At 36.2% G+C, this 25,372-nt stretch overlaps 1 long non-coding RNA gene across 1 annotated transcript in view; it reads right to left on the bottom strand.

Moving 5' to 3' along the window:
- Window positions 1–25,372, bottom strand: part of LOC141554852 (uncharacterized) — a 54,389-nt gene that overhangs the window by 10,253 nt on the left and 18,764 nt on the right. The window contains exon 2 of the long non-coding RNA XR_012485983.1: window positions 4,986–5,163. This is a non-coding gene — a long non-coding RNA (uncharacterized LOC141554852). The remainder of the gene's footprint in view (window positions 1–4,985; window positions 5,164–25,372) is intronic.

Below are 25,372 nucleotides of genomic sequence, written 5' to 3'. Positions count from 1 at the left end.
ATCTTTGTTCCTTTGAACATGGCTAACACCTGAACATGTTTTGATATAGATTGCTTATTGAGCATCTTAAAGTAAAATGATTTGTGTAATGTTGAATTTAAAACCATCTACTTAGATATGAAGATAAGCTGTGAACTTTCTAGAATGAATCTCTTACTATTATCAATGTAAGATTTTAGTCACTACTTAGTATTTAGATCCTTGAGAGCTAAATTAACCTGAAGCTTTGATTAATGAGACTTGCTATATAATCTCTTAGGACTGTAACTTGATATTATTTGGAGAATTGAATTCAGGTATGATTATCTGATGGATCATCAAGACAGTAATCCACCATCTAAAAGAAATATGCCACAAGCTACTCAGAGGAATGTGATCCTGAATTGTTACAGGCAGATGTAGGCAAGAATTAGGAGGATAACTTTGGCCTCTGCTTAAGATGGGATCCTTCTGACTCAGTTTCCCAAAGATTTTCCTTTGAATAAGAAATCAGCTGATTATTCCTGAGTCTGGCTATAAAGTGGAATTGTTATTGAATACAATTACTTAAAGTCAAACTGAGCTAAGGATGCTTTATCCTGTCATGAATGTGCTCTCAAGCTGAGTCCTAAAGGACCAGTTTTTGATTATAATCATGTCCATGCTTTTTCCTTTTATAATCAGGGTAAGTGTTCAGTAGAAGCTATGAGCACAATTCAAGTATGTAAGATCTTAAAGTTTCCTATCTGAAAATATGTGGTTGTTATATTCTAAATAAGTAGGTAAGTGAATATTTGGTCTACTCATCTATTTGTTGCTAGATGCGTATGCCTGTCTGTTTCTTTTAACATTTCTGTTGTTGCTGACTTCCCTGGTAGATATCTTCATTTGTAAATTTACCTCTAATTACTGGGGACAAAAATGTTTGGTTTGGTAGATGGCTCCAGAAGGGAATTGGAGGTACAGAACCCCAATTTGCATGCTGAGAAGGCTCATTAGACTCCAGGCCATGGTAGAAATAATTCTTAACCAGATGACAAAGGCATTGGATTTGTTAGTAGACCAGACAACTCAGACTAGAAAGGCAATATTTCAGCACAGACTGGTAGTAGACTACTTGTTGGCTGAAGAAGGTGATATTTGTCGAAAATAAAATTTTTGCTGTGTGAAAATTGCTGATAATGGACAGGCAGTGAAAGAAATTGCCAAAGACATCATAAAATTGCCCCATGTCCCATTCTAGACCTGGTCTTCCCCATTTAATACTTCTTGGTGATGGTCTGGTGGCAGTTTGTGGAAACAGGTTTTTTGGGTTCTGCTGATAACTTTAAGTAGAATCACACTACTCCCTGCGTACCACCCCTTTGTTTTACTGCTTATCACAAGAGTAATACAAAGATTACTGGTCAGGATGGTAAAGATTGAACAACCTGGATGCTCACACCCCATTAGGACCCTTTGCTCTTCCAATTGGAGGGTAGTGAGAACTATTCTCAAAGCACTGGGGCTCAAAGGAGACTCCTAAAATGTTGGGATTTCAGACTAGTGCCCTGAGGCATCTCAAAAGAATTTGCCACCTACTTCCAAATCAAGGGACAAAGTTTATTATAATTATAATGCCAATTACAGTGGACTATGTTCCAAAAGAAATTAATAAATTAACCAGGAGTAAGAAGATAAATTTATAGGGAAAAGTTAGAGAAATCAGGTGCTTCATGTCACTGATGTGCTAATTTCATGGCTTAGAAGTTGAGCTGAGGAGTGGTCTGTTTTATACTTTTTGCATTTGTGCAGTACCCATAGTTTCCTGGGCAGAGTTCATTGGGGTGTGTAGGGGGGATCTTCTGGAGGTGTGTTTTTAGACCTGAAACATCCCTAGGTTAAGTGGCTGCAGACACCCAGTTTTGTTCTGCACCTACATTAACTTTAAGCCCCTCATTATTATTGCTCACTAGTCTCAGAAAACCTATTATCACTGACCAATAGGCTGACAACCAGAATGTGGGCTCAGAATTCTGGTCACATAGGGTAAATTGGAGCAGGATTGCCTAAGGGAAGAAATACATCATTTCCAATTACATCACTCCCAAGGCCGGGTAGACTAAGGGTTATTCCTAAGGGCTGCATCATATCAAAATCCTCCATTGAAGTTGGGAAGTCAGGCCAGCCTGCTTTTTGTTTCCTCCTCATTGAATACCAAATAAAAAATAAATTTCTTAACCTGAGATTCAGGATCCTTTATTTCTGTTTGGTTCAGACCTGGGATTTCATCTATATAGGGATTTCTGGTAAGGAAATGCCTTCTACACCAAAAGATTGGTAATTGTTTTGCAACTTAGAATTTCCTGGGGCACAAAGATTTTAAGCAGACTTTTCTCAGAGTCACTTATCCAGTATATGTCTGAGATGAGAACTTGAACCCAGGACTTTCAAAAACTTATGCCAGCTCCTTAGCTATTATGATCCATAGACCACTTAATAACTATGTAAACCTCAGACAAGCTTATAATAGCTATTTGTGAGGAGCTGTCACTAGAGCAGGCTAATTGTAGCATTTTCACCATTTGGGATCACATATCCAGAGAACATAATTTGTACTATGGAAGCCTATTAAAGCATCTTTTTCTCCTCACCCCCCAGGAATTGAGGGTGTCCTAAAAGTCTTAGTGTTCTATTAAATCTTACTGCACTAAGACTTTTGGGACAGCCTAAATTAAGAAATCCTTTTTCTTCAGCCTAAAACTATTTCTAGATTTTTCCCTTTAGGAAAATAAGGAAAAATAGAGATGAAAGCCAAATTAATTCATATCTAGATGGGTTCATTTGCCTTCTCACCCATCTGGAGCAATTGACATCTCACTTGGGGAATGGTATCTTCTCTTTCAAAAGTCAAGGTTAAAGGAACAGATTCCTTTTCAATCTTTCCGGCAAGTAGTTCAGGAAGTAATTGAATAGTTTTGGGATGTAAGCTGTAAACTGTATTTTAATATTTTATGATCTTTTCCCCATTCAAGATTTCTGTCAATGTTAACTGAAATCATCTTGGGTCAGAGAATGATGTTGGAAAATAAGGGATACACTGTTTTCCAAGCTAGAAAATTTTCTTTGATATAGATTAATGGGAAATTCAATAAAATTGTTTCTGGCAGACTTGAGCCTAAGCCTCAGGGTACATTTTTGATGTTAATTTTATTTTCTTTGATAGTACACAAGAATAATGTTTCTTCTCTACCAGACCAGAAACTCTTTATCTTACTACCTTCCACTAGCACATCTCTATCTCTTATCTGGCCCTAGGTTGTTCCAGGATCATAGACTAATCAGACCATATATTTAGGGTTAGAATTACTTCGGAAGCCAAATAGTTTAACACCCTCATTTTACAGATGAAGAAATAGAGACTCAGAGAGCTGAGGTGATTTGGTCCCATATTGGGGTAAGTAAGGGAATCAGGATTTAATTCTAGTCTCTCTCCCATTGGTGGGATGTAACTTCTAGGGGAAGTGTAATGATAGCCCTAAGGCCCCTTGGCTTTGGGAGTGCTGTAGTTCCACAAACATTGCCGGCTGACAGATAACAATGTGTTGATTGGTGATAAGAAAATTTCTGAGATTATAATGGGGTTCATACCAGACCATTCCTTGAATGCACCTGTAAATTAGCATATCAGTGAGGTGAAGCACCTAGTTGCTAACTTTTTCCTATAAATTTATCTTTTTGCTCCTTGTTTTTTGCTAAATTCTTTTGGAATTTAGCTTGCATTAATTGAAATTACATTTATTATAAAGTTTGCCCCTTGCAAATTCTTTTGAGACACTTTGTGACACTGTCTGGAACCCCAACCTTTTTGGGGGTCTCCTTTGAACTTCAATACCATTGTCCTGCCATTCCTCTCCTGATGTCCACTTTTCCACTTAATGTCTACTGAGGCATCAGTCAGATTTTCCAGGGGGCTCAACCAAATTGTTTCTAACTATAGTTAAATTGTTCTCTCTGTTACTATCTTCCATTAATCTGTTGTCATTTAGTCATTTTTTGCCTGACTCTTTTGATGCCATTTAGGGTTTTCTTTGCAAAGACATTGAACTGGTTTGTCATTTTCTTTTCCTGTTCATTTTATAGGTGAGGAAACTGAGGCAAATAGGGTTAAGTGACATGCCCAGGGTCACACAGCTAGTAAGTGTCTGAGGCTGGATTTGAACTCAAAGATGAGTCTGTCTGACTCCAGGCCCAGCACTATGGTGCCACCTAATTGCTCCCAGTTGTTATTACCCCAGGTAGAACTGAGATAGATGGTACTAGCTTTATCTCCATTTGACAGCAGATGCCCAATTAGAACCCAGATCTAACTCTCCTATATGGGAAATGCTAGAAGTCACAGGGAGCTGTCCACAGCTGAAACTCATTCAGAAAATCACAAGTATTTTGCAGTCATTTTTAAATGTCAGGGCTTAAAAGATTAGTAAGGTCACTTGGGCTAAATTTGAAATCTGCTCCTCTGAATCCAAACCCATCTGGACATTCATTTTCTTAGACTGTGGCCTTTTGGTAGAACAATGGTTTCCATTTTTTGACCCTTGAATTCTTACACTGTCGAGTTGCTGACATATGAGGCATATAAATAAAATTTTCTTAACAATTAGAGCTACATGAAGATGGAATGAGATGGTGGAGATAGTAGGGCCTCCTTTATTACTTGAGTGCTGGATGACCACTTGTCAGATAAGCTGCAGAAGAGATGCTCTTTGCAGTGATCAGTTGAACTAGATGACCTTTGAGAACATGAGTAGGTCTTCTTCAAAGTTTAGAGTAAAGAAGAAGATAGATACATAGAGTTTGGGTGTGGATTGGGGGAAGTGAGGGAATTCTCAATTATGCAGAAAAGGATAATATTTAATGAGATAGAAAGAGTAAGGATAATTTTAAAATAGGAGTTCTTCATTTGGGGGACTTTCAGGGGGACTGTGAATTTGAATGGGAGAACTTACATCTTTATTTTCACTCACTTTGTAATCCTATGTAGAGGGGTGTCTACCTTGAGCATGTTAAGACTTTCTCCAAGGAAGATGATGGAAGTAAGTGCAAGGAATCCGTAGAGCTTGGTCAGACATTGAAGACACTGAGGTTACTGATTGCATTCCAGTCAATACTGACTTTTGTCTTGCCTCTTGGACATCAAGGAGTCTGGAGGAGAGAGAGAGAGAGGCTGATGACTGCTTCACTTAAATCCAATTCACATATGAGTCATGACATCATCCATGATGTCATTGGTCCATTTTGAAAATGAAGGACAAACAACAATTTTACTCATTTAAAAACTTTCTGAGGAGTTCATTAGGCTTCACCAGATTGCCAAAGGGGTCAATGAAACTAAACAGTTAAAAATTCCTGTTTTAGAGGTTTGAGGAAAAGGATTGGAATAGCCACTGGGAAAAAAAGCTAAGTTTATACTTGAAATGGGAAAAATAAAGAACTTTTGTGAAACATTGAAAGGCTAACTGAGACGACTATCTTTGTTGATATTGCTCCAGTGCTTCCCTGATCTTAACATCTGAAAAATCGCAGAATTCATATTTTTAGGAGACCTTAAGATATTAATTATTTGAGTTAAGAAGGCATTTAAAAATATGTGGTCTTATTATTAAAATTTCTCAATGAAATGAATCTTATTACCTTTTTCAATGTCCTATGTTTAAAGAGGGTGGGTAGAAAAAAGGGAACAAGCATTTATTAAGTTACCTACTATGTGCCAGCAACTATATTAAGTACTTTACAAATGCCTCATTTGATCATTGTTTCTCACAACAATTCCAGTATGTCTAAAAATATTTACAATGCAATTTGAGTGCTGGCTATAGGAAAAACTATCTGTTTATACTGATCACCTGTGATGTAAATGAAATGGCATCTTTTTATTTGTCACAAGTTAATATAAAATCTATGTCAAACAAAAAAGTGAATGTCAATAATGTTCATAGATGAAAAGGATAATGAGCAAGTTTATGAATTGTGGTTGTGTTTATACTTTCTCTGGGAAGGATAATCATTTGTTAGTAACAATTTTATTAACTGGAATAGTCATATCAGCATCTGTTACTGTTGCCAAACTATGAAATAAAATGAAAATTCAAACATACTCATGGAAATTAAAGAATTTTTTTTTTATTTGCTAATGCCTGCTAAGGAATTGAATTAGAACTTCTTCCTTAAATCCATAAGAATGATGGACTTTGACCATTGAAATGGAAATGGAATTTACACATGTGATTACTTTTCTTCCCTTCCTACTTATTGAGTCATATTTGGATTTTTAACTGAGCTATATGCACTAAGTCTTTCAAAGGTAACACCTTAATTTTAATCTATTTACTTTGCAATAGTGGAACAATTCTACAAAATGTAATTTCAGTGGGCAATTATGTCCTAGATGGATCTCCCCAGCACAAGAAAAGCAATTTGCTGAAGGTCATAGTTGAGTTAGTTGTGGATTTGTGTTTTTGAGCACTGATAATAAGTGGCATATTGGGGAAAATACTGAATCTGGGATAAGAGAACATGAATTCAAATCCTATCATCTTAACTTCCCTGAGTCTCAGTTTCTTTATTTGTAAAATGATAGGGCTGGACTAGATGTCCTCTTCTTCTAAGAGACTTGTCTCTACTTCTGATTTTAGATCTCTGAAGCTATATAGGGTGTTTTATATGCATTATTTCACTTGATTCTTGTAATATTCACCATAGATATCAAATGGGGATTTTTATCCCCATTTTACACAAGGAAACTGAAACTCATAAAAGTTAAGGAACTTTTCAAAAGTCACATAATGAGTATCTGAGATGAGAGTTGAGCTTGCCTTTCTGACTTCAAATTTAGGATCTTATCCATTATAATACATATCCTTACCAGACCCTATTCCTCAAACTTTAATGTAAAGCAGAGCATTAGGTTGTTTATATGGTGTCACTGACTCAAATGTTCTAGTTAAGGATATTTGGCAGGGAGGGGAAGGATAATCACATATGAAAAAATCAAAATTTTTTCAAGGGACCAGGAGCATGTTCTGTGGAAGGATTTGGCTACACCTGAAAACACTGATTAGTGAAACTGCCTCGTTGAACCTTGATTTGTCAGAACTCAGAGAATACTGAGATTTTTCAAAATTAGTCATCCCTGGCATGGATATAATGAAGTTTAATTACTTGTTGCTTAAGCAAAATCACTATTTTAAAGCAGATAAATGGAAACTCTTACAAGTCTGTAATGGTCAGCAAAAAACAAAAACAAAAACAAACCTAGAAGAAGCATTTTAATGTATATATATTTAGACACTAAATATTTCAAGCTCTAAACTACACATAGAAAATAAAGGTCTTTGAACTGTCTGGGAAAGAAACCTGGCCATTATTATTAGGTTGAGCCCTAAGGACATAGACCATATGTGCAGATGGAGCCATTAAGATCAACAAAATGGTGGTTCTTACTAAGAAGGGTAGAAAAAACAAAAAGATTTTCCTACTCTTCTATAGAACTGTCATTGTGACTAAGAATAAGTTACTAGCTCTAAGCAACTCTCAAAGACCATAAGTTACAGATAAGTCACTAAATTGCATTAGTGGACAGGATTTCCATTATGAAAGCTACTCACATAAATGATGTCATGTATATTTATATAGGCATATATATCTATACACAACACACCTATAATTCACATTATATATACATATATATTATATGTATATGTATAATATACATATATATATATTATGTATACAATATATTCACAGGTCCAATCCCTTTGCCTGAAGGAGAATATAATGGAAATTATGATATCAGTAAATCAATCAATTGATATCTATTAAACATCTAACTATGTGCCAAGAAAATTCAGAAAAGGGTAGCTAATGAAAAGTTTATCTATTAAGAAACTAGAGAAACTGGAATTTTTTTTCAATCTAGAAAAACAAAGGCTTAGTTATAATAAAACTAAAACCCATACAATCATAAGGTGAACGACTTGTTCCAAATCCTGAAATACTAGGATGAAGGAGCACCCTTTGAAACTTGATCAAAGGAAGCCTAGAACAAATACAAGGGAGTCCTTCTTAACATGGTAAAGTAACACACTTCTGGAACTCATTACCCACTATGAAGCAATGAGGCTGAACATCAAAATGGATTAGAACAGAATTTCAATAACTTGATGAATGACAGAGCTGTAAACAGTTCCTAAGAAAAGTGGGGATACACTTGACCCTAAATTTGACAACAGAAAGGACATCTGTGGTACCCACTCACAAAAGTGTGTCCCTCAAAGCTGTTTGCTATGGTTTTATATCATAGTTCTAGGGCTGGGAAGGAATCATAAACATTAAACTGGGGAGATATCTCAGAGACCATCTAGTTTGACTCCCTTATTTTAAAGATGAGAAAACAGAATAGAAAGTATAAATGATTTGATCAAGGTCATGGTGGTAGCAAGGGGAAAAGGAGGGATTTGATCCCTGACTAGGAACTGATGATCCAAGGTCCTCTGGCTCCAAATCTGCCATTGTTACATATTCCCTCGGAAGTCATCAAGCCCAATACTAACAGAGAAGCAAACTGCTGATTCTTTAAACTCATCTGATGGGAGATAGTATGAATACTTATATATAAAGGGCACAGTTAATGGTATTAATGCAAGTTATATAGTATGAATCCTCTGTTCAGTGCAAATGTTTGAGGTAAAAGTTGTTATGGTATTTCTTAATTAAAGTCTTGCCTCATTATAGCAGAGTTGATTCTGCCTTCTCAAGGACTATGCCAGGAAAACAGAAGCTCTGGCAAGACTTAAACCATACTGGAAAGACTTAGTGATGTGTGTGTGTCATCCAAGTACCAGTCTAGTTAAGTCTGAAGACTGTCATTCCCAGGTATCCAAGTAATAATAGAAAGAGAGAGAGGGAAGAGAGACACACAGAGAGAGACAGACAGAGAGACAGACAGACAGAGACAGAGAGAGAAAGAGCAAGACAGAGAGAGAGGGAGACAGAGAGAAAGAGACAGAGAGAGACAGAGAGACACACACACACAGAGAAAGAGAGAGACAGTCAGGTAGATAGAAAGAGAGAGAGAAAGATGGACAGATAGACAGAGAGACCAGTAGATAGATAGTTAAATAGGCAACAGAAGACAGATAACTAGGCAGAAAGAGATAGATTGACTGAAAGACAGGAGATAAGTAGATAGATATAAATAGACTAATGGACAGAAAAATAGACATAGGTTGGTAGATAGAGAGACCAACAGACAGAAAAATACACAAATAGGCAGACAGACCAATAGATAGAAAATCAGCAAAACTACTTGGCATATCCCCCAAATCTGACATGATTTATGATGTTCCATATCTATGGATACTGCATCTCTGCAAAGGAGTGGGGAGAGATGTCTTCTCAGGCCAAGTTTGTCCTTTGTGGGGAAGGAGTATTATAGCATATTTATAATCCAGCTATCAGCAATGGTAGTCAGGTGATCATTGTCATTTCAAAGAATGCAGAAAATAAGTTTATAAGAATCAGTCAATTAACATTTATTAAGCGCCTACTAAATGCTAGGCACTATATAAAAGCTGCAGATCCAAAGAAAGGTAAAAGAAGTCCCTATCCTCAAGGAGCTCACAATTTAATAAAGGAAGACAATGTATAAGAAACCAAAAAGGGGAGTAGGTCACAGAAAAGGTATCCAAGGCAAAGACATGATGAATTCCAGAAGAGTACAAGCTGGATGGGAAAGTATGAGATGGTGAATTTCTCATGTAGAGGATCTGGGAGGAATTCTCTGATGTCCACCCTCCATCCTCTCCAATCAGAGGAAAGGAACAGCCCCAGCAGCAAAGAGCACTAAGGAGATCGAAATTTCAAAATTGATATGATCTTTTCAAGATGATGAATTTCTGGAAGCCACGATGGATCCTGAAAGTTAGTTGGGTGGGAGCATCATGATGTATACTGGGATCCAAGTGAAAAAACAACCAAATAATGGGAGGTTTGGGGAGTCTTTCAGGGAGGCAGATGCATTGATGGGAGTGCCTGGGTAAAGAGAAGACTCATACTAATACTTCCTTTTTTCAGAAATGTCATGACACAAGGCTCCTTAGATCTAGCTTAGTGCCCTGTTCACTGGAACTGAATACATGAAGATCCCATTTGGATCAGACCACCATGGAATATAGAACTGGGAGATATTTTAATTCTGGTTTATTCCAGATGCTGCTGAACAACATAACTTAAACCAGATGAGTAAATTTGAAGGAAAATTCCATAACAATCAAACCACAAAGCAGATAAATCAGTCTGGGCAATGAATCTTGACCCAAAGAATGCAAACTATATTCAACCTTTGGCCTAACGTCCATGTCTCTTAATATCCAAAGGATATTTCTTTACAAATTTTCCTATCCCAAGACATCAATGCAAATTGCAACTTTGTTGGGTAATAAAATAATTGGGTCATGCTTTTGTAGATTGTTCTTTTTTTCCACATTGATTGTCTAATCTAGGACAGACTGGCAAGCAGGTGTAATGATCATGTGAATTTTCACTGAAACAAGGTTTGGATACATCCAGAAATGCTGACATCACAATAAATTTATTTTAAAATTGTAGATATAATATCCAGAACATTTTATAATCAATATCTAAAACTTGCTAAATGTTGGTGATTACAGAGAGTTTTAGGTCATCAATTACATATTTCTAACACTTTTTATTATTTTATTTATGCTTTTGTTTTTACATGAGGCTATTTCCAATATATTACTTTCTCCTACCCTAATAATAATAATTCTTTATAACAGAGGGAACAAATTAATGGAAAACAATGAATGCATTGATTTTATCTAATAGCATTCTACAATCTTTATCTGTAGTCTCTCTATTGAGAGAAGGGAAATGGGTTGGGTTTTTTTGTCATCAGTTCTCCAGAGCCAGGCTTGGTTTACAAAAATCAGAGTCTGACTACTTTTCAGTATTGCTTTTACTTTTATTTTGAAATTTATAAATATATATATACATATATACATATATATATATATACGCACACACATATATACATACACATTTAATAGGTATTGCATGTATATATATATATATATATATATATGTTACTCCTGGTTAGCCTTCTTTACATCAGTTCAAATAGGATTTCCCATACTTCTCTGAATTCCTTATATAAGTTGTTTCTAATTTATGACAACATTTCACCAATTCTTTTAACAGTTTATTCAGCCCATTCCCCAATTCATGCATGCCTACTTTATTTCTTATTCTTCTTAGAAGAAGTATTGCTGTGACTATTCTTTCTGGCACTAAACTTCTTGAACCATATACTCAAATGTCCAGGAGTAGGAGTTTTGGCCCAAAGCATTTGGGTCAAAGTTTAGTTCTTTTTCTGAATGCTCCCTAGTTGTTTCCTAGAAAAGGTGGAAATTCCAATCTCCTTCTCACAGCCCCTTCAACATTCTTTCTACTGTTTTCCTAATATTTCTGAAATTCTGTAATCTACAGTAATAGAAACAAGAGTATAAGAATTATTATACTAAGAGCACATCCCTGTCATATGACATAATCAATTGAAATAGAGTGTTTCGTTTATTTGCTTTCTGCAGACAAGGAGCCCTTAACATTTTCATATTTTGTATCTGAGGCCCCATTTTAGTGGAAAGAGCATTAGAATTAGAATCAGGGTTTTAGCTCCCAGGTCTGATATTTCCCTAATTGTGTGATTAAGGGAAAATCACTTAAAATCAGTGGCTCTCTCTTTCTGCATCTATAAAAAAAGAGATGATAATACTTCTATTACCTATATCACAGAGTTATTGTTAGGACAATTCTTTGTAAATTTTAAAACACTATATTAATGTGGGCTTTGTCTGCAATAATTGTTTTACTAGTGTTATTGCATTTTTTCCTGGTCTCTGCTCACAAAAGTAATCATGACAAAAGACCTGGGTTGAATACTTTTTGTGGGGCAGACAGAAAGGGGAAGAGGACCATTGAGTGATGGGTGAGCAATGAATATTTCTATTGTTCTGTTGTCATAAAGGAATTAGTTTGCAATTTGTCAAAGAAACAAAATCCAGTTTTAGAGCTGGATGCTACCTTAGAAGTCAGTGATACAGTGGAAAGACCACTGATATTGAAGGGGAAGGATCTGAATTCAATTTTTACTTCAGATACTTATTACCTATGTGACATTTAAATCAGCAAAGTTCCCTGGGTCTCAGTTTTCTCATCTGTAAGAGAAGAGTGTTAGATCAAATGATCTTTAAGGTGCCTTTTAGATCTGTAATCCTGGGAACAAAGCCAGTGTGATCTCAATCACTTTCCACCATTTTACAGACCAAGCCTTGATCATAGGATGATAGATTTAGAAATTGTACAGATGAGAAAATTGAGACCAGGAACATAAATGTAGCTATGGTTACTCAGGTCGTAAGTGACCAAGCCAGAATTTGAAACTGGGGGCCTCTAAAGCTAGATATAGACCTTTTCGCTATACCACATTGTCTTAATGGTATTAATGATAATCTTCTTTAGGCTAAAACATTTAAATTTTTTAAAATACATATATGTATTTGCATATACATGTGCATATGTGTACATATATCTAGATACAATGTACACACACACACAAATATATATATATATAAACATCCTCACACACGTTTACATATTAAATACTGAACCCTGGCTAATGCCCAGATTCTGAAAAACCCTCTTAGGGGGAACAAGGTCATGGTTCAATGTAAGAGCCTATGAAGATTTACCATCTGATCTGCATCTGAATTAACCTGTTATCAAAGAGTCCCCCTTGAGGTGAATGGGTTCCCCTCTGCAGGGTAGGTACCATAGGCAAAAGTTGGGAGCTGCCTGGCTGAAGCAGACAGACACACCACAATTTTCCCTCTTATCTGCCTTCCCAGCAGGTCAGCACACTGAGGTGTGGTGATTATTATTAAATGCATGGATTTTCTAATTATGCTCTCCTCAGAGTGAGCATTGGCCAGCATTTGGGCATGAGGGATTTGTCTGTGTGGAGCACATTGAAGAAAGAATCTTTGTCACTACTATCAGGCTATTTGTGATCGTTCTGGATGCATGTGCAGGCCCAGGTGCTTCCCATCACGGTCTGGGGCCGTGTGCAGTAAATTACACTAAATCATTGCCACCACTTCAGAATTCCACTGAAAGGACTTCAGGATCTGTACTCATTGTGTGGGGGGAATTACTCATGTAAGGCTCATTAGTGCAAATGGGAAAGAGGTGTAAAATCACCCTGATCAAGCTGAGAAAACAAACACCCCTTCTTTGACTTCTGTTGTTTGTTTGTATTTGTTCCAGGCTGAGTCAGGGCAATAATCAGGAAAATTATACGTGTTCAATTGCCCGGCTGCTCCAAAGCCCTCAGAGTATCTAATCATGACTAATAATTAAAACAAAGCCAGGAGCCTGGAATCATGGATCCAAATACTGTCAGGAAGAAAAACATATGATGGATAGCTTTTAGAAGACATAACCTCACGTAGGGGGACAAAGGGTATAAAGAAATTTCTTTTAAATGAATGTAATACTAGAACTCCACTTTCTACAGCCTTTAGAGTGAGCTGAACACTTTCCTCATTATGGACCTCACAGAAGAATTACAGTTCCCATTTTACAGATAAGGAAACTGACTCTCTGAAAGGTTAAGTGGCATAACAGCATACCAGACTAAGGGTCAAGGAAACTTGGGTTAAAATTTCATCTCAGATTTGTACTTGAGTTTAGCCTCAATAGGTCAAAAAGAGAGGCTTTGGGCAAGTGACAATCTCTCTGACTCTCAGTTTTTTCATCTATGAAATGGAAGTAATAGTCCCCATAGTACTAACTGACCAAGGCTGTGAATGTAGAATACTTCAAGGGTAAATACATTCAAGGATAATGCAAGATTATGGAATTGATCTAGCAAGGCTCAGGAGAGGGAGATTTAAAAGGGATAAATCTGAATGGGAGCAAAGAGATTAGGAAAATGGCAACCTGTGTGCCTTCTCTCTCTCTCTCTCTCTCTCTCTCTCTCTCTCTCTCTCTCTCTCTCTCTCTCTCTCTCTCTCTCTCTCTCTCTGTCTCTCTGTCTCTCTGTCTCATTGTCTCTCTGTCTCTGTCTCTCTGTCTCTCTGTCTCATTGTCTCTCTGTCTCTCTCTGTCTCTCTCTCTCTGTCTCTCTCTGTCTCTCTCTCTGTCTCTCTGTCTCTCTCTCTGTCTCTCTCTCTCTCTCTCTCTCTCTCTCTCTCTCTCTCTCTCTCTCTCTCTCTCTCTCTCTCTGTCTTGACTGAACTGTGAAGGTAATTTGTCCATGTGGGCAAAGGAAATCCTCATCAGTATTACAAGGACAGAGACAAAAATATCATTCTGGTAGAGCCGGAGATCAGCAAGCAGAAGTGCAGGGCAGCTGAGGGGAGAGTGGATAGGGTATAAGGCCTGGAGTCGGGAATATTCATCTTTTCGAGTTCCAATCTGACCTGAGACATGTATTAGATGTGTGACTGTGGGCAAGTAACTTTACCCTGTTTGCCCCAGTTTCCTTATCTGTAAAATGAGCTGGAGAAGGAAATGGCAAACCACTCCAGTATTTCTGCCAAGAAAACCCAAATGGGGTCAGAGTCAAATAGGGCTAAAACAACTTGACAAAAAAACAAGAACAAAGCAGAATTATTCAGAAGTCTCTCTTGGGTCTTCTCAGCATCACAGGGATAGAGACAAAATTAAAAACATGACTCTGGGACAGTTGTCACTCATGATAGTTGATTGCTGTGGGAAAGATGAGAGTAGTGACAAGGAGGGCTTTATCTGAGTTTAGGTAGGAATTGTACCATTTTTATTCTTATCACTGGTATGATTGTTGTATTTATTTTTGATAGTCCATGTAGTATTACCCTGATTTTGCAACCTGGGCCATCTTTGGAAGATACCAGCAGAATATTCTAAATCCTGTATCACTTCAGCACACACTGATCTCTCATGGAGGATTTGTCATAAGAGAATGTCTTCCTCCATTCCTTACCAAGCACCAAGTGGAGAGCTTTGGACTCAGAGTCAAGAAAATCTGAGTTTAAATTTGGCCTTAGTTTCTTACTTTTATGTGACCCCAGACAAGAAGTCACCTAACCTTTTTCTGCTTCAATTTCAACTAAAAGGTAGATACATTTGAATTTGAATAAATTTGAATATCTATTTCCCAGGGTTGTTGATATTTATAAAGCGCTCAGTGTGGTACACACAGTGGATGCTTAATAAACACTTGTGTTCTTCCTTCCTTACCACCTGAAGTTATGGGAAGAACTGAATGTCCTGGTTTTTGGACTGTCTGCTGCTGGGATGGGGGGAGGTATGATGTGGGGCCTGGAGGGGGATTACTGTCTGGGAATGTGCTTGCTCAGTGCAGTGGTGTTAACCTGTTTTGACTCATTCCCATTATTTTGATTAAAGATGGCGTACAAGTATGTGTTTGCTAATTACCTAAAAGGAACCAGGATGCATTATGGAATAAAGACTGGAGTTAGGGATGGGGGCTAAACCAATTCAATTCAATAAATATTTATTAAGTACCTACTGTATGCTAGGCACTGTGCTAGGCAGATATTGGGGATACAAAAACAAAATCATTCTTGCCCTCAAGGAATTTATGTTCTACTTGGGAGTTGCATGTACACAGATAGAATGTAATATAAATGCCTTTGCTCTTCAGGAAGAAGAGAGGAGTACTGTAATTTAAGTGAGAATTATATCCTTTTTATTCTTATTATTGATTTTACTGTGTTTTATTCTTTTTGATGGTCCATGCAGATTTTATTATATTCTAATTCTAAAACAGAATTGCTCTAACAAGGTAAGTCTGACTCAGAATAGCCCATATCTACTTCTAATTATATCATGCCTACTTGATTATTTTTTTTCCATTTGAAACATGGAATTTTAAGAAGTGGAAGATTCTTATACCCCTCTCTGGCCAATTACAATAGGAAACAGACCATGATAAAATCCTTACTGCTAATCCAAGCTCCTTGGGAATCTATAGATTCATTCAGTATGGGGTGCTTTGTTCAATAGTTTTCTATTGTCTTTTTGTAATAATTTGGCCTAAGAAAGATAATATCAAGAGAATAAAATGAACCTGGCAAATATTGAGGCCCCTGAGTTTTTGCATCCCATATGTTCCCCAAGTAGGCCTCAGTAGGCTTTGGATTCCCACAATCTACATGTCTGCTCTTAGGCTTTGCTGAGCTGCTTAGGACTTTGGCTTCAGGCCTGAAGAGAGGCCAGTCCAGTGCTCTATGGAAATAACAAGATATGGCCTAACAGTGGGGAGAAGGATGCTGCCAGGTTGGTTTCCAGTTTGTAAAGACCAAACCCTGATTCCAGTTAAAAGGCTTCATCTAATTGCTTTCCTTGAATAATTATTTTAACAAGTTTGCTTCAATTTTTAAAACCATTTGAATGTTTCATTGCTGTCAACTTCCTCGGAGTTGGTATCCATTCCAAATTTTGAATGACTTCTTTAACTATTCCACTAAAATATAGTTTTAAGTGAAAATAGTAGCTTCAGGCTTCTCAGGGATGGCTAAATTTCCTTCCCAAAGAAATGTCTTATTTATTCAAATGATGACAGAGAACCAGACAAATTGTAGGTCTTTTTCCCCAAGGACTCTAATAGAACAAAAGGCTCAGGTCAGGGTCATGAGTAGCTATGGGACAAGATAAAATTGAAAAATTCACATAAGAAGGCAAGCCTGGATGTAGGATAGAATGCTTACTGTTATGTCCCACAAGTAAAATGTTGGTTAGAGGATCAATCAACAAATTATAACAAGAAGGGGCAGATAGGCTTTAACCTAGGGCACAAAAATTCTAGAGGGTACTGACAGTATGGACATTCAGCAGCTAAAACTGAGTTTAACACCTTGTTTACAAAGGACAGAGAAAGGGAAGGCAATATGAACTCAGCCTTTGATACATTTATATAGAGAATTCCTAGAAGAAAAAGTTTCCCCTACTAATGAAGGTTGATACTTTCTCTGTAACTAAAAGTTTAAAAAAAATTGGGGGGCAAGGATTAAAAAAACAACAACACAGTATCTAAAGTATCTATTTTTTCCAATTGCATGTTCTTAACATTCATTTTTGTAAGATTTTGAGTACAATCTTTTCTGTCTCTCTTCCTTCCCTTCTTCCTCCTCAAGACAGCAAGCAATATGATATAGGTTATAAAAATACAATCATGTTAAATGTATTTCCATGTTAGTCATGTTGTGAAAGAGGAATCAGAAGAAAAGGGAAAAACATGAAAGTAAAACAAACAAACAAACAAAAGTGAAAACAGTATGCTTCAATCTACATTCAGATTCCATAGTTCTTTCTTTCGATGTGGATAGCATTTTCCATCCCAAGTCTCTTGTAATTGTCCTAGATCACTGTATTGCTAAGAAGAGCTAAGTTTATCATAGTTGATCATCACACAATGTTGCTGTTACTGTGCATGAGGTTCTCCGGGTCCTGCTTACTTCAAGCAGCAACAGTTCATGGCTTTCCAGATTTTAAAAACATCCTCCTGCTTATTATTTTTTTTTTCTTTTTAAAGCTTTTTATTTTCAAAACATATGCATGGATAATTTTTCAGCATTGATCCTTGCATATTCTTGTGTTTCAGATTTTCCTCTTGTTCCCCCTACCCTCCTTAGATGGCAAACAATCCAATATATGTTATACATGTTAAAATACATGTTAAATCCGATATGTGTAAACATATTTACACAATTCTCTTGCTGCACAAGAAAAATCATATCAAAAAGGAAAGTAAATGAGTAAGAAAACAAAATGCACTGATTATTATTTCTTATAGAACAATAGTATTCCATCATAAAACCATAATTTGTTCAGCCATTTCCCAATTAATGGGCATCCCTCAATTTCTAATTCTTTGCTATCACAAAAAGAACTTCTATAAATAACCTCCTGCATATGAAGATATTGCCTTTTCCTATTTTTTGACTTCTTTGCAATACTGACCTATTAGTATTATTTCTGGATCAAAGGGTATGTACATTTTTATTGCCCTTTGGGCATAGTTCCAAATTGCTCTCCAGAATGGTTGGATCAGTTCACAACTCCATAACAATGCATTAATTTCTAAGTTTTCCCACAGCCCCCTAACATTTTCATTTTCTTTTTCTATCATTTTAGCCAATCTGACAAGTGTGAAGTAGTACCTCAGAGTTGTTTTAATTTGCATTTTTCTAATCTATAATGATTTAGAGCATTTCTTCAAATGACCATATATTTTTAATTTCTTTATCTGAAAGGTGCCTGTTCATATCCTTTGACCATTTATCAATGGGTAATGACTTGTTTTCTTATAAATTTACTTCAGTTCTTTATATATTTTAGAAATGAGGCCTTTATCAGAAACACTGGCTGTAAAAATTGTTTCCCATTTGTCTGCTTCCCTTCTAATTTTGGCTGCATTGGTTTTACTTTGTAACTTATAGTTTTAATGATTTGTCTGAAATCCTGAGAAGTAAGTGACTTATCCATGGACACACAAACAATATGAGTCAGAGACAAAACTTGATTTTACCATGTGCAAAGAAATTATTCAAGAAAACTCTCCTACATGAAGACCAGAGTGGGGAGGTACCTAGTTGTTTCTTATTTCCCCTCCCATATTTTCATCACTAATGGGATGCTCTCTTTATCTATGATAGGAATGCACTACCCTTTTGGATGCAATAATTTCTCTCATTAGCTTCAGGGTTGCAGGATTTGATCAAGTCCCCTTAGTTTAGGAATGTCATTGTAGGATCACACTTGTGCTCTATTAGGTCTGATTTTTAACCTCCCATCCCTTTGAATATTCCTTAGTAGCATCATGATGATTAGGATATTCTGTTTTTAGATATACAGTTTCCTTGGAAATGTAGTACAATGAGTTGCTCTCAAGGTGCTATTCTCTCTGCGTCTCAAGTACAATGATAATTGGAGTCATCTGGATTTTTCTCTGTGACCACATCTACTATTCACAATGAGACTTTGATGGGTGGAAGAAGAGAAAAGCTAGTCACAGAGAGATCCTGGGCATGGATCATTGTCTCATTTGGGCAGATCAAAGAATCAGGGGACTGCCAGGTGGGTTAGCTCAGTGATACTCTGAGGATGACAAGAACTTTGAAAAGGGAAACTAAGGTGTCAAAGATAAGATGCCTTCAAAATTGTACGTAGGGTTGACTTCCTCATTTATATTACCTCTTCAAGTTAAATATTTGAGAGAACAGCATCACATTTTGACCAAGAGAGAAGGGCAGTTTGATATGTATCATTAAGACAGAAAGAACTTTGTTCAAACCTTAGTTTACTCTTTATGATTTTGTTAAAATCATTTAACCCCTTTGAGCTCTGAGTCTCAGTTTCCTTTTTTTAAATCAATAATAATAATAACTGTGGTACCTAGGATTGCTGAGATAAAATACATAACATGATCTGCAGGAACTATATAAATACCACTTATTAAGTAGGAGGCAGAATGATTGTACAAAGAGATGGGGTGTGAAGTTTAAAAAGACATTTAAAAAAGAAAATGAATTACAGATATTTCTATCCCATCTTTGGAGCTCCCAGAACAAAACTTCTCTTCCTATTGATTAATGTCTAGCTATTCTCTGTACATACACTGCCCCTCCTTGCCCTTCCTATATCTGGGTAGCCATGCACCTCCGGTTTCAGCCATTCTGTCCTTGGCCTGGATTGTCTTCCAGAAAACCTTGACAAGAGATGCATTTTTAAAGACATTGCTCAGCATCCACATTATATACATATAGTTCCAATATTCTGTCATATCACAGCCAGTTCTGAACATAAGGAACTGAAGAAGACAGTTAGAAGGGAGATAAATAGGAAGAAAAATAAAACACAAAGATGAGGAATTGCCTATGATTGCTGATGTCTGATAGCTAGCAAAGGAAAAACTCATTCTAGAGGCCACAGTGACAAAAAAGAAGGAGATAATTTTCTCTGTTTCTTGGACAACTTGGAATCCAATGAAGTATTTTTGTCATATGTGTTATAAAGCCTCTTGCATGGTCTCAACCTCACAAATGTCAATAAGGAGGACTTGGTCTGAGCCAGATTATACTTCTATTTTTGACGAAAAGTCTTTATTTGACAAGGAAAAATGCAATGTAAATTGATTTACAAATGATTTAATTTTTCTTTAGCTGGCTTTCCTATCTCCCTTCCTTCCTTCTTTTCTTCCTCCCCCTCTCTTTTCTTCCTTCCTCTCCTTCCTTCCTTCCTTCCTCCCTCCCTCCCTCCCCCTCCCTCCCTCCCTCCTTCCTTCCCTTCCTTCCTTCTTTCCTTCCTTCCCTTCCTTCCTTCCTTCCTTCCTTCCCTTCCTTCCCTTCCTTCCTTCCTTCCTTCCTTCCTTCCTTCCTTCCTTCCTTCCTTCCTTCCTTCCTTCCTTCCTTCCTTCCTTCCTTCCTTCCTTCCTTCCTTCCTTCCTTCCTTCCTTCCTTCCTTCCTTTCCTTCCTTCCTTCCTTCCTTCCTTCCTTCCTTCCTTCCTTCCTTCCTTCCTTCCTTCCTTCCTTCCTTCCTTCCTTCCTTCCTTCCTTCCTTCCTTCCTTCAAAATCCCATGTAAGTAAAGTTATATTATTATTTGGCTATTCTTTATTAATTATTAGTTTGAACTAAGGTGATCAAACTATATTTGTAAATATTTGAAATTCAACTTTACATTGATGCAGATTATTTCATAGTCCTCATACCTCCCTTACTTCTCATTAATTAGGTTTGATCTTAATTCTATAGAAAGAAGTGTTGAACTCCCAGATATGCCAGAAGGAGCTAAAACAGAAGATAAAATGATAAAAATGTGGAGTAATTATACATTTCAAAGGTCAGCAAAAGTGTATAGAATCAAGTAATACAGAATTTCCAAGATTACAGTAAGATTTTGGATTTTGGACAAACCCAGCAAACCTTATAGTTTTTTTCCCACTGAAAATACATTTCTGCTCCTTATAGAATCGCCATGAGAAAAACATGTCATAACCCTTACGTTACTGTGCTAATGTGATCTGTTAATGATAAATTCCCTTATTTGGAAACTGAAGGGATGGCCATCATTTGATGGAATATTATTGTTCTATGGGAAATAATGAGCAAAATGCTCTCAGAAAAATCTGGAAAGTTTTCCATAAACTCAAGCAAAATGAAATATATTGTGTACAAAGTAATAGCAATACATGTTTAACATATTGGATTGCTTGCTGAATTGGGGAGGGTGGAGAGAAGGAGGAAAATTTGGAGCACAATGTTTTGCAAAGATGAATGTTGAAAACTATATTTGTATGCATTTGGAAACATAAAATGCTATTAAAAAAGAAAATTTAAAAACTACTAAATTCCCTTAAGATCCTTTCTGCTTCTTCTATTCTGAGACCCTAAATACAAGTATCAAATAAAAATTTCCAAAATAAAATGCTCATTTAGTTTTCCATTTCCCTCTCCAAATCATTTTATGGAGGAGAAACTGAGACAAATAGGATTCAAACAAATAATTTAAACTATTCCAGTATCTTTGCCATGAAAATTCCAAATGGGGTCACAAAGTGGTAAACTCAACTGAATTGAACAACACACATGCATTCAGGTGCTGTCCTAGGTACTGATCACACAAAACCAAATGGGAAACATTCCTTGTCCTTTAGGAGCTTATAATCTACCCAAAAGAGACAGGATATAAAGATATAGATATACACAATGTATATGGAATAGAAGAACAGTTAGAATTTAAATCCAGCATAGGGCACTTACTGTGTGATCCTGGACAAGTCTCCTTGCCTTTGTGTAACTCAGGTAATTCTTGAGGACTAAACTATATGTAAATATCTGCTTTGTTGGAGATACTTTAAGGTTTTTCCTGGATTGAGGAGACCAGAGAGACTTCTCTATTCAAATATGTTAGTGGAAATCTTTTGGAAACAATGTAGGAAATATAGGAAACTCTGGTAATAAGTGGAGAAATTGATAATGATAAGCTTTTGCAAACTTAAAAACATCATATAAATGTCAGATATCTCCATCTACTTTCCCCTTCTCATTTTCTGCTTTATCCTAATCAAAATATCATTCTCATTAGGAGAGAATGGAAAGAAAAAGACCTGAAAAATCTTTAAACAAGATAACAAGCTACAATGTGGCCTAAATGTTTATATGTTACCCTGGGTTTCTGGACTTGTTCTCCAGCTGCTCTGCCAGTTACTATTCTGCTTTTGACTTGGAATTTTCTCTTGTACTTTTAAAAATCTTTTCTCTCTAAATACAATATCACTATATGTGAACTGATTCCTTGTATATTTTAGGATATGATACAGGATTCCAAAGTGAAAGTAATGAAAATTTTTAAAAAATCAGATAAACAATTTAAATTGGGAACAAAGAAGGTATCCTTTAATCTGTGGTTCAGTAGAAAGATTATTGATTTTAAAATCAAAGAACCTGAGCTCAAATTCCTTCTCTGAAACATGCTATCTGTAAGAGCTTGGGAAAAGTATAGTATCTCTGGGCCTTTACTCCTTCATCTATAAAATGAGAGGGTTGGGTTTGATAGCTTCTACTTTTTCTTTCAGTTCTAGATCCTTAAACAACACAACCAGCACTAGTTTTGCCCATACATTTCACTGATTTCCTATATCATTTTGTGATTTCAGAGATGGATAATCTCTGGATGGATAATTTCCCTCTTTTTTATGGGAAGGCAGAGCAATATTGTCATATTGAATATAATATGAATATTATTATGAAATAAGATATAACAGCTATGAACTATTTAGAAAAATAGGGAGATTTAGATGAGCTGATTCAGACTGAAATCAGAACTGAAAGAACCATACTTACAGCAATGTAAATTAGAAAGACATAGCTCTGAGTAATTGAAAAATTAAGCAATGGTAGTTGAACAGTTAAAAAAACACATTTCTCTCCTCAACTTCTGAGAGTGGTGCTATTAAGGCAGAATGTCATATTTAGTGTCAGATCTCTGAGTCAGGTTGTTTTTCTTTTGTAGTACTGATAACTTTTAATAATAAAATGTCAGGCTTTTATTAAAAGTGAAATTTTTTTCCCCTTAGAAGTTTCCACAATGTAAAAGTTAAAAGTATTTTAAAAAGCAAATAATTGTGAGGAGGATTGTGGGAAAATGACAGAGTACATCAAAAATTCCAAGTTCTCCAAATTTCCCCTACCAACAAAACAAAATTGTGCCTTAGGAAGTAATGTAGACTGGTGAAAAAAAAAAAGACTTAAGGCAGAATGGGAGTCCTTCTAACAATCAGAGAAGACCCAAAGAAAGACCCCCAGAAAGGAGGATTAACACTAAATAAATAAACAACTCCAGGCTAGTCAGCTGAAACAGTAGGCAATTTCTGGGGCTGAGTTCAGAGGTAGTAACCTCCATTTCCACCATTGGGAAGAATAAGGAAATTGCTGCTGATAAGGAGTGCTACACCCAGCTGTGCTGGAAAGACATAGCCTTGGGTAAAAAGGAACCAGCAAAGAGTGCAGAAACAGTGGGACAGGGACATTTCTGGCTGTGAACACTTATAAGAGTGGAGTTCTTGGTTTTGAGTTCTAGGTCAGAGGAGAGAATTGAAGTGAAGCTAGAGGCACTCCCTCATCACCATCGCAGGTCTAGAGGTGATTATATTAAGTTCTTTTTTTTTTTTTTTTTTTAATGAACAGGTGAAACAGAAAGAATCTAATCAAAGTTACTATGCTAACAGGGAGCACTAGGGTTCATCTTCAAAAGAGGATATTGAAGTTTTAAAAAAAGCCTACCTTACCCCAAAGAAGCTATTGGCCCTGCAAAAAATATAGAAGAACTAAAAATAAGACATTGAAAATCAAATGAGTGAGACTGAGGAAAAACTTTTTTAAAAAGATCAATTTAAGAAAAACAAGATTATGGAAAGAAAGTCAACCAATTAGAAAAGGAGATCTAAAATCTTAAAATAAAAAATGACTCTTTGAAAATTAGAGTTGGGCAAGGTGAATGCAGTGAAGTTCTAAGAAACCAAGAAATAATAAAACAAAATATAAAGAGTGAAAAATAGAAGAGAATCTGAAACATCTTATTATTTTTATTTTATTTTATTTTTTGTTATAGCTTTTTATTTACAAAATATATGCATAGGTAATTTTTCAACACTGACCCTTGCAAAATCTGCTGTTCCAAATTTTCCCCTCCTTCCCCTTACCCCTTACCTTAGATGGCAGGTATTCCAATACATGTTAAAATATGTGGTAAATCTAATATATGTATACATATCTATACAGTTATCTTGCTGCATAAGAAAAATTAGATCTAGAAAGAAAAAAAAAACCTGAGAAGGAAAACAAAAATGCAAGCAAACAACAACAGAAAGAGTGAAAATGCTATGTTGTACACAGTCCACACTCAGTTCTCTTAGTCCTCTCTCTGAGTATAGATGGATCCCTTCATTACTGAACAATTGGAACTAGTTTGAATCATCTCATTGTTGAAGAGAGCCACATCCATCAGACTTGATTATTATATACTATTTTTATTGCCATGTATGCTCTTTTCACTTAGTATCAGTTCATGTAAGTCTCTCCAAGCCATTTTGAAATGATCCTGTTGGTCATTTTTTACAGAACAATAATATTCCATAACATTCATATACCATAATTTATTCAGCCATTCTTCAATTGATTGGCATCCATTCAGTTTCCAGTTCCTAGCCACTATGAAAAGGGCTGCCACAAACATTTTTGCACATGTGGGTCCCTTTCCCTCCTTTAAGATCTCTTTGAGATATAAGCCCAATCGAAACACTGCTGGGTCAAAGGGTATGCACCATTTGATAACTTTTTGAGCATAGTTCTAAATTGCTCTCCAGAATGGTTAGATTTGTTCACAGTTCCATCAACAATGTATCAGTGCCCCCAGTTTTCCCACATCCCCTCCAGCATTTATCATTATCTTTTCCTGTCATCTTAGGCAATCTGAGAGATGTATAGTGGTATCTCAGAGTTGTCTTAATTTGCATTTCTCTGACCAATAGAGATTTGGAGCATCTTTTCATATGACTAGAAATAGTTTCAATTTCTTCATTTGAAAATTGTCTGTTCATGTCCTTTGACCATTTATCAATTGGAGAACGGCTTGATTTCTTATAAATTTGAGTCAATTCTCTATATATTTTGGAAATGAGATCTTTATCAGAACCTTTGAATATAAAAATGTTTTCCCAGTTTATTGCTTCCCTTCTAATCTTGTCTGCATTAGTTTTGTTTATTTAAAA

This window comes from Sminthopsis crassicaudata, chromosome 1 (assembly GCF_048593235.1).
Source record: "Sminthopsis crassicaudata isolate SCR6 chromosome 1, ASM4859323v1, whole genome shotgun sequence".
Lineage (NCBI taxonomy): Eukaryota > Metazoa > Chordata > Mammalia > Dasyuromorphia > Dasyuridae > Sminthopsis > Sminthopsis crassicaudata.
The sequence above is the reverse complement of the archived record's forward strand: the minus strand, read 5'-3'. Positions and strand labels throughout refer to the sequence as shown.